Consider the following 16,975-nt stretch of genomic DNA (forward strand, 5'->3'; position numbering starts at 1 on the left):
AAGCTACACTTATTACAAGTACCATTACTGCTAAAGGAGGCCGAGGAATAACTAAACATTTCACACCCAGAGCAGAAAAGTGCGGGAGGAGACAGGAGAAGCCGCCATGCTAAATCGGCTAAGAGCTAGTAGCTACGCTAAGCTAGCGGATTCCTAAAAACACGCAAAGTGAATAATGTGTAAATAATTTAGAGGTGATTCAGCAGAAGGAGTGCTTTAGTTAAGGCACGTGAAGATTACACTGGGAACAAATCGTAATCTAGATAACTAGATCAATCTAACTGCGCAGATTAAACAGCTAACAGATACAGAAAACACCGCTGTGCTCCGGAACAGGAAGTGATACAATACCGCAGTGAGAGCCAACCACCAGAGAAAACAACCTTTCCTTTTAACTGCTTTTGAATCCTATTCCAAATTGTTAAGGTATGTTTGACCCAAATATTTGTAATTTTAATTTTTTCATTGCCTGCGTGCTGAGAAATGGAAGTTGTGCTAGGGTAAATCCTGGTACAGAATATTCTTCCATAGAGACCCATTGCTTCTCTGATCACTAATGATCCATGCCACTATAGCTTTAATTGGACTGCCCAATAATACAGTCTGAAGTTCGGCAGATTTAATCCTCCATTTTCCTAGCAAAACGTATTTTTAATTGATCATTAAAGTATGTTCTCTTTAGAGGACAATGAGACTCAATACATATGAAATAACTATTTATTATAAATAGCCATTTATTATGTCCTCTAGAGAGAACAAAAATAATTGGCTGTGTAGAAAATCAATCAATCAATCAATTTTTTTATATAGCGCCAAATCACAACAAACAGTTGCCCCAAGGTGCTTTATATTGTAAGGCAAGGCCATACAATAATTATGTAAAACCCCAACGGTCAAAACGACCCCCTGTGAGCAAGCACTTGGCTACAGTGGGAAGGAAAAACTCCCTTTTAACAGGAAGAAACCTCCAGCAGAACCAGGCTCAGGGAGGGGCAGTCTTCTGCTGGGACTGGTTGGGGCTGAGGGAGCGAACCAGGAAAAAGACATGCTGTGGAGGGGAGCAGAGACCGATCACTTGGAAATACTGAACAGTTTGTAATGCAAACATACGAGGTCTGTGAGAAAAGTATCCGACCTTATTATTTTTTTTAAAAACTATATGGATTTGAATCACGTGTGATTACATCAGCCAAGCTTGAACCCTCGTGGGCATAGCAAGAGTTTTTTTCACGGACTGTCGGTGACGTCATTCGCCTGTGAGCACGCCTTGTGGAAGGAGTGGTCCAGCCCCCTCATCGGAATTCCTTTGTCTGAGAAGTTGCTGAGAGACTGGCGCTGTGCTTGATCAAAATTTTTTCAAAAACTGTGAGGCACATCCGAGTGGACATCATTCGAGAAATTCAGCTGGTTTTCGGTGAAAATTTTAATGGCTGATGAGAGATTTTGGATTGTTTCTATCGCTGTAAGGACTTCCCATGGAGCAGGATGTCGTGCAGCACTCCAAGGCGACGTCGTCATTTCTGTTTCAAAGCTGAAAACCTCCCACATTAAGCCTCTGTTGACCCAGGACGTCGTGAGAGAACAGAGAACTTTCAGAAGAGGTCGGAATCAGCAGTTCATCTGGACATTCCACTGTTAAGGAGATTTTTTTTAAGTGAAGACGTGCAGACGGATTGGCGCAGCGCGCCCACCACAGGAAAAAACAACCTCCGTTGGAAGCCTTAAGGACAAGTTGGAACATGCCCTGCTGTTAAACAATTTCTCAATCTCACCAACTGAAAGCCACCAAAAAGCTGCCTGGATTTTACAAATGGTGATCAACACGGAGGTGTTTTTTCCTCTGTGGGCGCGCTGCGCCAATCCGTCTGCACATCTTTCATTAAAAAAATCTCCTTTAACAGTGGAATGTCCGGAGAAAACTGCTGATTCCGACCTCTTCTGAAAGTTCTCTGTTCTCACAAACGTCCTGGGGTCAACAGAGGCTTAAATTTGGCGGTTTTCAGCTTGAACAGGATGACGACGTCGCCTCGGAGCGCTGCGCGAAGTCCCGCTCCGTGGGAAGTCCTTACAGCGATAGAACAATCCAAATCTCTCATCAGCCGTTAAAATTTTCACCGAGAACCAGCTGAATTTCTTGATGATGTCCACTCAGATGTGGTCCTCACGTTGTTTGAAAAAATTTTGATCAAGCACAGAGCCAGTCTCTCAGCAACTTCTCAGACAAAGGAATTCCAACGAGGGGGCTGGACCACTCCTTCCACAAGGCGTGCTCACAGGCGAATGACGTCACTGACAGGCGTGAAAAAACTCACGCATCGCGCATGAGGGTTCAAGCTGGCTGATGTAATCCACACGTGATTCAATCCATAGTTTTTAAAAAAATAAAAACTGTCGGTTCTTTTCTAATAGACATTGTATTGTATTTGTCAGCATCAGATATGCCAACAAAGTATTTATGTCTGGATAACTGATGTCAGTGTGCATCACTTTGGTTTGTAAAACAGATTGCAAGAGACATCATTTCCAGCTTCCCAGATGTGCCTGAGCAAATCAGCATAGAAGGGCATGCCACAAGCAATTCAGGACTACCGCACGGAGATGGCACAGGAAATACTGCAGTCATCTGTGAATTTAATCACCTGACAGTACTTTGTAGAACATTGCTGTCTGTGTTAAATTGTGCATTACTTTTCATTTCTTCCATTGTGTTCACAGAACCATGACCAGTTTCTCACAATGCGGCCTGTCTAATGTGAGTGTGGAAACTCAAGAAATACAGTGGGTAAGTTTGATTGTTGGGATTCAATGTTGTCTATCGTGACACACAACATAGTGGAGACACTAAATCAACTGAACATGAAATATCATGTCTTTGTTGAACATGATTTCTCCTCAATCAATCTGTGATGTGATCATGGCATACTTATTTATATCAGCCCAGTCTCACTTTTTTTTTTGTTTTTTGTTTTTTTGTGCTGCCGTGACAAAATGAGTTAAATTTTAGTGAAGGGGTGTTTTTTTTAACTCACTATTACTAACCCTACTCCAAAACCCTAACCTTAACCATAACCTAATCTTACTCTTTCCCCCCAGCCTAACATAACCACCCCCGAGACACCCCCCCCCCCAACTTTACTTTTAATTTCGTGCAGCCATCACGGAATGAATTAGAAGGAATTCATGCTGCCGTGACGAAAATGAGGCACTTTTCATCACAATATCACAAACCAATAGATTAATGTATATTTCATGCTGCTGAATCATGACTTGCCATGAGACCAGGTTGTTAATATATACTTAAAAATCCCCAAAATACTGCTCATGGTCAATAGCACATAGGTAATTGGCAAGTCAGCAAGAAAAAAGTGACATTTACAAATAAAAAATGAATTTATTGCCATGCTCTTTCCTCCACCAGATTGGTTGTGATGAATGTCCCCGCTGATACCACCAAGGCTGCCTGGCACTGAAGGAGGAAGAGTACAGGTTATAATGTAACACCATTGGAAGTGTGATTTCTGTGAATGACACAAGCCAGGTAATGACAACCCAGTCACTACACCCTGCCACTCTTAACCCAGACACTACACCCTGCCACTGCTTACCCAGTCACTACACCCTGCCACTCTTAACCCAGCACTACACCCTGCCACTCTTAACCCAGTCACTACACCCTGACAAATCTTAACCCAGTCACTACACCCTGCCACTCTTAACCCCAGTCACTACACCCTGCCACTCTTAACCCAGCCACTACACCCTGCCACTCTTAACCCAGCCACTACACCCTGCCACTCTTAACCCAGTCACTACACCTGCCACTCTTAACCCAGCCACTACACCCTGCCACTCTTAACCCAGTCACTACACCCTGCCACTCTTAACCCAGTCACTACACCCTGCCACTCTTAACCCAGCCACTACACCCTGCCACTCTTAACCCAGTCACTACACCCTGCCACTCTTAACCCAGCCACTACACCCTGCCACTCTTAAGCCAGCCACTACACCCTGCCACTCTTAACCCAGACACTACACCCTGCCACTCTTAACCCAGTCACTACACCCTGCCACTCTTAACCCAGCCACTACACCCTGCCACTCTTAACCCAGTCACTTAACCCAGTCACTACACCCTGCCACTCTTAACCCAGCCACTACACCCTGCCACTCTTAACCCAGCCACTACACCCTGCCACTCTTAACCCAGTCACTACACCCTGCCACTCTTAACCCAGCCACTACACCCTGCCACTCTTAACCCAGCCACTACACCCTGCTATTGAGGTGGGTGCCATCACTGAGGTATTACCTAGATCTACAGAATTTCATAGTAACTCACTAGGTGTGCTGACGAAACTCGTAACGTCTACAGAAAGCACAACCTGTTTATTTGATCCCATCCTGCTTTTTTCCACTTGCAAAATATAGCGAAGATTTGTCCCATCCTGTCTATGGCTGATGATGAAACCCTGATTCATGCATTTGTTTCTTCTAGTTTGGACTACTGCAATGTTCTATTTTCTGGTTTACCACAGTCCATGGATGGCCCAAGCAGAGGGTCACCCCTTTGAGTCTGGTCTGCTTAAGGTTTCTTCCTCAGAGGGAGTTTTTCCTTACCACTGTTGCTCTGGGGGTTAGTAAGGTTAGGCCTTACTTGTGTGAAGCACCTTGAGACAACTTTGTTGTGATTGTTTTATTTGCACATTTCATTTGTACATTTTCTCTGCTGAATTATTCCATGTTTAGTATATATTTATACATGCTGTACTGACATAGTGCAGCTTAAACTGAGCATATCTCACCCATATTGGCCTCTCTTCATTGGCTTCCTGTTAATTCTAGAATAGAATTTAAAATTCTTCTTCTTACTTATAAGGTTTTGAATAATCAGGTCCCATCTTATCTTAGGGACCTCTTAGTACCATATCACCCCAATAGAGCGCTTCGCTCTCAGACTGCAGGCTTACTTGTAGTTCCTAGGGTTTGTAAGAGTAGAATGGGAGGCAGAGCCTTCAGCTTTCAGGCTCCTCTCCTGTGGAACCAGCTCCCAATTCAGATCAGGGAGACAGACACCCTCTCTACTTTTAAGATTAGGCTTAAAACTTTCCTTTTTGCTAAAGCTTATAGTTAGGGCTGGATCAGGTGACCCTGAACCATCCCTTAGTTATGCTGCTATAGACGTAGACTGCTGGGGGGTTCCCATGATGCACTGTTTCTTTCTCTTTTTGCTCTGTATGCACCACTCTGCATTTAATCATTAGTGATTGATCTCTGCTCCCCTCCACAGCATGTCTTTTTCCTGGTTCTCTCCCTCAGCCCCAACCAGTCCCAGCAGAAGACTGCCCCTCCCTGAGCCTGGTTCTGCTGGAGGTTTCTTCCTGTTAAAAGGGAGTTTTTCCTTCCCACTGTCACCAAGTGCTTGCTCACAGGGGGTCGTTTTGACCGTTGGGGTTTTTACATAATTATTGTATGGCCTTGCCTTACAATATAAAGCGCCTTGGGGCAACTGTTTGTTGTGATTTGGCGCTATATAAAAAAAAATTGATTTGATTTCATTTTAAACTGAAGTAAAATTCCTTTTATTATGTGGATACTTAGTGAATAAAAGCTATTGTGATTCTGAAATGCATTGTGTTACATATCTCAGTTTGTCCTTTCACTGTATTTTCTGTGTCTTTATCCTGTGTGATAAAACCACATTATCAGCGCTTTCCCAAAGTAAATAATTTCACAACTTAAAAAAGTGTGATTAATTGTTAGTGTGTCATTCTAAAAGCACCACATCACTTGTTTTGACAGGGAGAGTCACTTACTCACTCCTTCCAAATACGCATTCTGTGATCTTCTGCACTTGTGAATGTAACCAATTCAAAAATGCATATGTATTAGAATATCTCTATGTCTAGACTATAATATATGTACCTAGATAACACAATCACATGAAAGAAAATGACTTTCACACAATCCTCAATAACTGGATAAACTATTTAAAAACTAAAACAAACAGGCCCAGTCTGTATATTTGCACGTTGCAAGGTTTATTTTCAAATATAAAGGTTTTGAATAGTTAAAACATAGCTGAATATTAAAAAAATAAAATCAACTTCCCCAGAGATATGATGACAAAGCTATTGAGGAATAAACTGGAAATTTTAGCCCCTGGGACCTTATTTACACATAAATACCATGGACAGCAGCTCTGCAAGAAAAACCCAGCACCATGAACAGCACACCCCAACCTGCAGCACCTCATTTTCTTTGAATTAACACCACTGATTTCTATGTACTCACAAGATGGAGGACCACGGCGATCCGCTCATTCACTGGCTGTTGTCAAAGTGCCGCCGTTTTAGTTAGCATCTAACAACCTAACATAAGTAGAAATCAGTGTGGACATGATCAAAGTTTTCAAGAGAGTTTCATCATAAATGCGCCACTGCTGTGCTGTTTCATTTATTCAAACTCAGTCCCACATTTGTACAGCAACTATTAGTCAAAACATACAGAAGAGGATCAGACTATTTATATAATAGATTTGAATGAATTTGTTAATCCCAGTCCAGACGGAAAATAATACCATCAGTTTGTCAAACACTGTGTCTTCCATGACACCAGATACTAGTCTGATCCTTAATTAATTTTATCATGAAGTTAAAGATGGGAAATAATCAGGGGCGAAAGTAAGATCTTCGCTCGCTTGCATCATATCAAAGATATGAAGATTAAAGACTGCTCTTAACTCACCTGCAGTGCCACTTTTACGGAACGCTACTCCATGAAAATATAAATAAAATAATATATAAGCCAGCCACGGTGAAAGTAAGATTATTCAATAATTTCTGGATCAGGTTGAGACAAATCTGAAAACAGTACATTGAAATATGGAGCATGTCACATAGAAATGAATCTCATTTGTGTATATTCTTATATTAGTAGAATATACAATGTCAAAGTGACTGTCATATGACCCAACGAATTGAGAGAAAAAGTGCCAGAGGACATGCCCAGCTCTCCACAATTTCTCTTATACTCACTCGACTGGTAAGCACTGAAAGCCGAGATAGGCTTGTCCCAAGTTGTCCTCCTCCACTCCAAAACAGAGGTGTTCCTTTGTCTCGCTTCATCAGCGAATCGGTCGTGACGCACGAAGCCTCCACGCAGCTTTCCATGACAAAATCTCTTGTTAAAAGTCAAATCTGCCGGAAAATGGCTGATGTCCAGCTCTTGTGATAACCAGAGAAATTGCACACGACGGTCCCGGCTCCACACAGCCATCCGTTTAGAAATGATGTGGTGGTTTCTGTGGTGGGTTCTTTCTCGATGGCGGCTCAGAGCGCAGCACGTCATGCGCCATTGTGGGCCGTCCCTAAATCTGTAGTAACACTCCATATTCTCTGAGAAGCCCATAAAATTTTCACCGAAAGCCAGATAAATTTTTCGAATGGTTTCCAGCTGCCTGTCTCTAACAGTTTCTGAAAAAATTCTGATAGAAAAAAAGCCCAAATCATTCCACCATTTCCTCGCAATGAAACAACGATGAGAGGGGTGGACTAGTGCTCACTCAAAGCCTGCCCACAGGCGAATGACGCAACCGACAGGCGTGAAAAAACTCACGCATGCGCACAAAGGTTCAAGCTTGGCTGACGTAAAAACATATGAATCAAATCCATATAGTTTTTGAAAAAAATAAAAAGGTACGATACTTTTCTAACAGACCTTGTACACTTATGAAAGCTCACTCCACAATTTATTATTATTGTTATTATTATTATGTACTTAACCTTTATTTACCAGCTGACACTCCATTGTTAACTGATAAAAGATTAGACAGTTTGTAGGTGTACCTGAATAGTGCACAAAACAGCATTTTCAGAGCACTACATTTCTACTTAATCTAATATATAATCTAATAATGCTAAGCAAGATGGAGGCTGCTGGCAACAGCTCACAGGCTGCATCCACCATTTAAAAATAAAGTTCATATTAATGAATTTATTTAGCACCAACTCATGAGGTGAATATTCTTAATTCATAATTGGGATTTGGTTGTTCAAGTGGAACTGTTAAAAGTGTTTTTCACTGCTCAAAACCACAACACGCCAGGCTTATCAAGCCTGAAGGACAAATTGCCCGAATGTTTTCCTCCAGAGGAATGTCAACAGGCCTTGGTGAGATTATTATTCGGCTCCTTTTAATCTCAACCCACAAAGACAATAAACTGACAGACTTACACATGGACAAAGACTGAAGCATACTCCATTTTTCCCTTTACCTCCCTTCCTGCCTCCCATCACACACCCCATCCCAGCCACCACTCACGCCACCCCTGTCCCTTCCGGGGGCTGCGTGGTTTTTAGCTGTGGCAGGTCCCCGTTCCCCCCAAGCTAGCAGCGGTGCAACTCCAGTTGCAGCGGCCTTCACCCACTTTGCATCAATTCGGATGACGGACTGCTTCAAGTTAAGTGCACATAAACAATGTCAAATGTATATGTGTTGTCTTTAATTTTGATGTGTGCCATTATTACGGTAAACAAGTAATAATTGTGGATTAATTGCTGCATCTTGTCTGAGGTAATTGGAGTGTAAACGTAATTGCCCTTTTTTGGGATCAGTAAAGTTGTCTGAAGTCTGAAGATCACCTCAAGGCGCTTTACACACATCTAGTGGATTAAAAAAAATTGATGGTCAGTTCTGGTGCATTTGCTTGTGCAGTGGTATGAATGTCGCTTGTTAAAGTGGATGTGTGATGGAAAGTTCAGTCATGAAGGCCTTATTTTTATTTATTAATTTAATTTGATCAAATTTCTATTCAAAAAGTCAATGATGGATACAAACTGTAAAAGCTATTGAGGAAAAACCTGAAATTTGGGCCTCTGGCTCCTTATTTACCCATAAAGTTGGGATTTTCCCCAAAAAGAAAGCTCGTGCAAGGTGAGGATATGTCCCCAGATTAAATTAAAGCAATTTCCCCAGAAATAGGTTGCCATTTGAAAAAGCTATTGAGGAAACACTTGAAATTTGGGCCTCTGGTGCCTTATTTAACACTGATGTTGGGATTTTGCCCCAAAAAGAAAGCTTGTGCAAGGTGAAGATATGTCACCAGATTAAATTAAAGCAATTTCCCCAGAAATAGGTTGCCATTTGAAAAAGCTATTGAGGAAAAACCTGAAATTTGGGCCTCTGGCACCTTATTTAACCCTGATGTTGGGATTTTTCCCCAAAAAGAAAGCTCGTGCAAGGTGAGGATATGGCCCCAGATTAAATTAAAGCAATTTCCCCAGGAATAGGATGATATTTGAAAAACCTATTGAGGCAAAACATTAAATTGTGGCCTCTGGCACCTTATTTAACCCTGATGTTGGGATTTTTCCACAAAAACAAATTTAGTGCAAGGTGAGGATATGGCCCCAGTCTAAAATAAAACAATTTGCCTTATGCTTGGATGAAAACTGTAAAAGCTATTGAGAAGTAACTGAAAAAGTTATGTCCAGGATCCATATTTGCCCTTGATTCTTGAAATCTTCCAATGAATAAAGGTTCTGAAAGGTGGCCACTTGAAATTGGAGTGACAAGTAAAGTTGATCCGGTTCGATGGGTCGTAAATTGTAGGGTGTGCAGCCCAGTTAGGCGGATTGACCATCATGTCAAGGTCCGTGGACAAATCCGATGAAGTAAACCTGGCCCCGAACTAAAAAAACAATGATAATATAAGTAATAATAAATAATACATACCGTACGGATACAAATGCCCATGTTTCAATCATCAACTGTTGTTCTTAGATAGCGCCAAATCACAACAAACAGGTTGCCCCAAGGCGCTCCATATTGTAAGGCAAGGCCATACACAATCATGAAAAACCCCAACGGTCAAAACGACCCCCTATGAGCAAGCACCCGCAACAGTGGGGAAGAAAAACTCCCCCTCAACAGGAAGAACCATCCAGCAGAACCAGCCCAGGGAGGGGGCAGTCCTCCGCTGAGACTGGTTGGGGCCGAGGGAAAAAACCCAGGAAAAAGACATGCTGTTAAGGGGGCAGAGACCGATCACTAATGTATAAATGCAGAGTGATGCATACGGAGCAAAAAGAGAAAGAAACAGTGCATCATGGAACCCCCCCACAATCCACGTCCAAAGCACACAACCCAAGGTGATGGTCCGGGTCAGCCCGATCCAGCCCTAACTATAAGCCTTAGCGACATGAATAGAATTTCAAAACTTTATCATGAGATATCTACCTAAATTAAGCAAGCGGACATATAAGATCAGACACACTGAAGAAGTCACTTTCAAATCACATTTAATTTGATAATACACTGAATACATTTCTCATTTGGAAATATAGGGAATATAGTATACAACATCAAGAAAATATTTTGTCAGCATTCCAAAGAGCATTTTTTGTTTTTAGTTGTACAAGTGCTCTTTCTAGGTAAGTGAATACATTAAGTTTAGTTGTTATGTTAATGCAAGAGATGAGACGTTGTCAAGATTCCACGTTTTTTTAGTTGACACGTAATTGTTCGATGGTCCCTAAATCAGCGACTGCTTGTGTTCGCAATTGTGTTTTCTGTGCGTCTCCCGATCATTTTTCCCTGTGCACTTCGAAACAACAGCGAAACTATCTAAAGTAAGAGCTGTGAAACTTAAGTTTACTTCTTTCATGTCATGTACGGGGTGTTTGGGTTTCACTGACTGCGTGAATGACATGAAAAACACTTATTTAGTGAGCAAACAAAATGTTAGCTGAAGTCGAACTTTGCCTTGTGTTTGTGTTTTTCTTACATACGACAAGAAATCTGTTTTCATCTTTTTCTTCCAGCCACGTCTGTTATATGGCTGGGGGGGCCTGGCTGCCGGTTTGTTTGTCTGTTTGTTTTCCTCCCAGGTGGCGTGCGTTTGGGACTGAGTGGCTGTGTTGCTGAGGCTGTCAGGACCTCACCCTGATCACCTGCGACTCGTCAGGACTCACAGCTGAGGTGCATCTGGATGGATTGGAGCATGTGGCATTTAAGACTGGAGTGCACAGTGTGTATTTGCCAGAGACTCGACCTTGTGCCAGACGGTGAGATCGTGGTCTTGGGAGCATCTCATCAGCAGCGGACGCTGAGAATGTCCAGGTTTGATGCACAGTCTGTGAAAGAGGAGGGGGTGAGGTCTCACGCTCGTCAGCACACTTCCTGAGGTACGTTAGATTTTGTGACTAACAGTTATACAGTCAGTAAATGTGGTGTCCCTCACACCTTATTGTATTGAGCTGTATGTTAGTCATGTATCAGCTTTCACTGCGGTGGAGTTTTGTGAACTGGATGTTCCATGCCTGCAGGTTGGGAAGCTGATCAGTAATCAAGCCAGGAAGTGTTTGCTGTTTGTACACCTTTAAGTGTTCTGTGTGTAGAGTGTGGACTCACATAATGGTTCCTTCTTTCACAGACTCGGTTGTTGCGGCCACCTGGGGGGTGTCGGCGGGGTCCTTGGGTCCGAAACAGCTTCTGGCTCCGGACCGTTAGCGCTGCTGGGAGCGCACCACAGCCAGGCCGCACCTTTTAGTATTATTATGATCACTGTTATGTATTAAATTCAGTTAGCCTTTGTACCGTGCTCTGCTTATTTCATACTGGGTCCTTCAAACGCTGGTCGGTTCTCCGAGCTGCGTCCGACACATAACAACGTCTGCTTCAGTTTATTCTTCACACCTTTCTCAAGATGGTCTTCTCGCTGAAGAATGATCATGTTCGCTGTCAGATTTAAACTTTCTTCACATTGAACACGTTGGTATCGATCAGCCATTGAATTGCTCTCGGAAGACCACATAATACAAAAATAATCAAGCAGAATCTTCGATGTGTACGCAACTTCTAAAACGTTCTGTTGGTGGTCAGAGGAGCCAATCAGGTTGTCCTCACCCACAGTGAAGGCAGGAAGGAGAAAATTTGCCAGAATAAAATATTTGGGGATTTTGACCATTTTTCAGCCAGAAACCAGTTCGTAAATGCAAGACAGCTCTCTGTTTTCTAGAAAAATACATCAATCGGCTGAATAACAAAACAGAATTCCAGGAATAACCTGAAAACTTCCATCTCTGAATATTTCAACCAAATCATTCAAACAGTGAATCTGCAGCCATATTTTCTGGATATAGGAGGGTTCAGCTGAAAGTTCTGCTCCAACGCAACTACAACCCCAATTCCAATGATGTTGGGACGTTGTGTAAAATGTAAATAAAAACAGAACACAATGATTTGCAAATCCTCTTCAACCTATATTCAACTGATTACTCCACAAAGACAAGATATTTAATGTTCAAACTGGATAAACTTTATTGTTTTGTGCAAATATTTGCTCATTTTGAAATGGATGCCTGAAACACGTTTCAAAAAAGCTGGGACAGTGGTATGTTTCCACTGTGTTACATCACCTTTCCTTCTAACAACACTCAATAAGCGTTTGGGAACTGAGGACACTAATTGTTGAAGCTTGTAGGTGGAATTCTTTCCCATTCTTGCTTGATGTATGACTTCAGTTGTTTCAACAGTCCCGGGGGTCTCTGTTGTCGTATTTTGTGCTTCATAATGTGCGACACATTTTCAATGGTCGACAGGTCTGGACTGCAGGCCAGTCTAGTACCCGCACTCTTTTACTACGAGCCACGCTGTTGCTAAACACGTTGCAGAATGTGTCTTGGCATTGTCTTGCTGAAATAAGCAGGGACGTCCCTGAAAAAAGACGTTGCTTGGATGGCAGCATGTGTTGCTCCAAAACCTGGATGTACCTTTCAGCATTGATGGTGCCATCACAGATGTGTAGTTGCCCACGTCATGGGCACTAACACACCCCCATACCATCACAGATGCTGGCTTTTGAAGTTTGCACTGGTACAATTAGGATGGTCTTTTTCCTCTTTTGTCCGGAGGACATGACGTCCATGATTTCCAAAAACAATTTGAAATGTGGACTCATCAGACCACAGCTCGGGCCAGAGAAGGGGGCGCGTTTCTAGATGTTGTTGATGTTTGGCTTTCACTTTGCATGGTAGAGTTTTAACTTGCACTTGTAGATGTAGCGACGAACTGTGTTAACTGACAATAGTTTTTGAAGTGTTCCTGAGCCCACGTGGTAAGATCCTTTACATACTGATGTCGGTTTTAATGCAGTGCTGCCTGTGGGATCGAAGGTCACGGGCATTCAATGTTGGTTTTCGGCCTTGCCGCTTACATGTAGAAAGTTCTCCAGATTCTCTGAATTTTCTGATTATATTATGGACTGTAGATGATGGAATCCCTGAATTCCTTGCCATTGAACATTGAGAAACATTGTTCTTAAACTGTTGGTCTGTTGGATATGAAAGTGAAACTGGTACTGTCGGTGAAAAATTGTTCCCACATTCTGCATAGTGGGTCAGGGTCATCCATCCCCTGCTGGCCTGTGTTGATAGAGCAAGGAGTGTTTCTCAGAGTCTACGACAAAACATCTGATTGTTTTCCACACTTACACACTTTTCCACATTTGTTTTACTAAGGCAGGGGTCCTTAAGACTGCTCTGGGGGTCTCATTTCTCTGCTGGCTTCATCACGAAAATTCCACAACAGGCACCAAAGTAATTCTTTACTTATGGACCATCGCTGCATCAAACATTGTTCGCCTGCACTTTCAGGCCAGTGCGGAATCGCCATCGATGGAGCGCATGCACACACTCGTCATTCAAATCTGGTGATGCACATGCAAGTGTGTTTGAAACAACGTGCTGTTACTGTAATGCCTGCAGATGAGTGTTGTGCACCCGCGGGCATTCATCGAGGGATGATTTGCCATAGTGATGGCTGTGTGGATGACAGTAGGTGGGAGGAGTTTAAAGGGTGAAAATCCAGCCATGCTGAGTCTGCACAAGCAGTTGCATAGGGGGCGCCACATAACAGCCACAGACACACAGTATCAAGTGCGGGGTGGGGCATAGTCCTCAGGATATTTGGACCACACCAGCTCAAGCTCAAGCTCAAAGAACACGTGCAGGGACGTCCGATTTCTTTGCCACAGGATGCAAAACCTGTCTGTGGAAAAGGGAATGACTTGTTTGTGTGTGGAGACACAATAACTCCAGATCACTACGTACTCGACACAAAGATACCAGCATAGGAGCAGATGGACTTGTTCCACGTTGGACCTGCTCTGTGCACAAATTTCCATCATGGTGACTAAAAACCACTTTCTACATCATATCACCCCCACAGGTTCTCGGCGTGGTGTGCACGGTGCAGCAGTCATTTTACATTTGCACCAATGAGTTTTCAGACTCTGTGTTCAGTTTGCAGAAACGTATAGCTCCGGCCACTAAATCCAGATTATTTCTGGGACTTCCGGACGGACTCAAACATGGTAGCATCTTAAAAGGGCCGTATAAACCTGTCGGTGTGAGAAAATGAGAATAAATACCAGAATGTGGTAACAAGGATGATGGTTAGGACCACAGGAAAAAAAATCAGAAGTTGACTAAAAATGCGGATTTGGATCCCGAGCCCGGGAACGAGCCAGCCAAGCTAAGAGGCAAATTAGCTGAACTTGTGGAAGAGCTAACGGGGGAGAGAGGGAAAGTCAAGCTGGCAACGCGGCTGAACCAAGAGGGAGGAAAGAAACCCACAACAACTGGCTAACAACATGGCAGAGCTGGAAACAATCTTACAAGAGATACAAGAGTTCTTGAAACTTGAAAGAAATCAAAGATGGAGGAAGGAATAGTGAAGGAACTTCAGACGTCTATATTAGATAAGGATAGTGGTGAGGTGTCCCCGTCTGTGCTGTGGGACGTGTGTACGACCGTGATGAGAGGGAAGGTAACGGCCAAAACAGCTCATTTAAAAAAGGTACGGCAGTTAGAACCTGACACACTAAAATCAGACCTAAAAAAAGATGAACACTGAGCATAAAGACAAATTGGAAGGGCACAAAAAAAATCACGAAATTAACAAAAAGAGAGCAGAAATAAATGAGATCTATGCAAAGGAGATAAAAAAAAAATCTACTGTTCACAAAACAAAGATATTACTAAGTGTGTGTGTGGGGGGGGGGGGGGGGGGGGGGGGGGGGGGGCGTTTAAACTGAAAAAACTAGACAAAAAAAAAAAAAAACTATATTTATATAAAATAAGGGACCCACATACAAAAACAACGGAGGACAAAACAGATGAAATTCAAAAGTGCTTTGAAGTTTATTATAAAAACCTATTTGCTCAACTGGATACTTAATAAAACCCAGATGGATAAATTTTGTAGAGAACTTAAATTTACAAAGAGTAACACAAGAACAGAATGAAGCTTTGACAGCTGAAATGACAGACAGAAATAAATAAAGCGATCTGAAATCTTAAGGCCAACAAGTCCCAGCTGCTGACGGGTTCACTGCAGGATGGCACAGATCACTGAAGGAAACATTAGTCCCACGTCTGCAGAGGGCATTTAACCGGGTGATGAAGGAGGGAGAAATTCCTCATTCATGGAGAGAAGCCATTATATCATTAGGGGAGGTGATGGTCTCGTCGTTAAAGCGTTGGGCTTGTGACCAGAGGATCCTCAGTTCAAATCCCAGGCTCACTGGACAATTACTAAGGGCCCTTGGGCAAGATCCTTAATCCCCTAGTTGCTCCCGGTGTGTAGTGAGCACCTTGCATGGCAGCAATCTCACATTGGGGTGAATGTGAGGCGTTATTGTAAAGCGCTTTGAGTGTCTAATGCAGATGGAAAAGCGCTATATAAATGCAGTCCATTTACCATTTTACCACTTAACTTGGACTTAAAATCAATAAAATATTTGGGAGTTAATCTACATTAAGATTTAGGACAATTAAAATCCATCAACTACGAGTTGTTGCTCAATAGAATAAAATCTGATTAAACTGGATAGAGTACATAAAACCAGTTAGATCTGATTTTATCTGAGACGTACAGTGTAGAAAGAAAGAAAAAAAAAAAACCCAGTTCACAGCTACAGAAGTTGGAATGTTTGTTCCTTTTTACTTTATTTTACAGTATCTTATTATATGTGCTACACTTCTAACACAGCAAAACTTTGTTTATGTAAATAATCTCTTTGTCTTGGACCTAATTTTATTTGTGTACATGAAAAGTATATTCAGTCTACATTTGATTTAAAGGAAAAGACAGAGGAAGTTCTTTTTTTTAATGTCATGTTTAATTTAAAGATATTGCTTTTGGGAGAAAAAAAAGTGCACCAGCTGTAAGTAGAATGTATAATGTTCAATGAAAATACAACAAAAATCAAATAAATCCAGAATATTTCCTGTAGATTGTTTGTGCAAAATTACCTGAACTGGAAGTCAAAATGTTGAAAATGAGGAAAGTGGACATTTCTAAAAATCAATGCTGATATGACTCATGTCATGGGAACGAGATTGTTTCCAGTGACATCGTCAGACTGAACGGTCCGGTTTGTGTCCGGCCCCAACGCCGTGACACAGTCAGACAAACTGTGTGATGATTCATATCAGTACAGAGTTAACATGAAGGGAATTTCAATTTATTTTTCAATTTATTTTCATTTATATAGCGTCAAATCACAACAGAGTTGCCTCAAGACGCTTCACACAGGTAAGGTCTAACCTTACCAACCCCAGAGCAACAGTGGTAAGGAAAAACTCCCTCTGAGGAAGAAACCTCAAGCAGACCAGACTCAAAGGGGTGACTCACTGCTTGGGCCATGCTACAAACATAAATTACAGAAACAATTCACAGAACAATTCACAGACGAATATACAAGAAATGCTGTTGGCGCACAGGACAGGAGGATCTCCAGCACGAATACAACTCCCATCTCTGGATGGAGCTGCACCTTAAACAGAATCAGGCATCAGAAACACTAGAAATACTGTATAATTTGTGAGCATTAATCAACAAGAAAAACAGAGAAATACTAAGGTGATCGCCGACCACTAGCCCTAAACTTCACTAAAAGACCCAGAATTTA

The sequence above is a fragment of the Thalassophryne amazonica genome, chromosome 12 (genome assembly GCF_902500255.1).
Source record: "Thalassophryne amazonica chromosome 12, fThaAma1.1, whole genome shotgun sequence".
NCBI classification, from domain to species: domain Eukaryota; kingdom Metazoa; phylum Chordata; class Actinopteri; order Batrachoidiformes; family Batrachoididae; genus Thalassophryne; species Thalassophryne amazonica.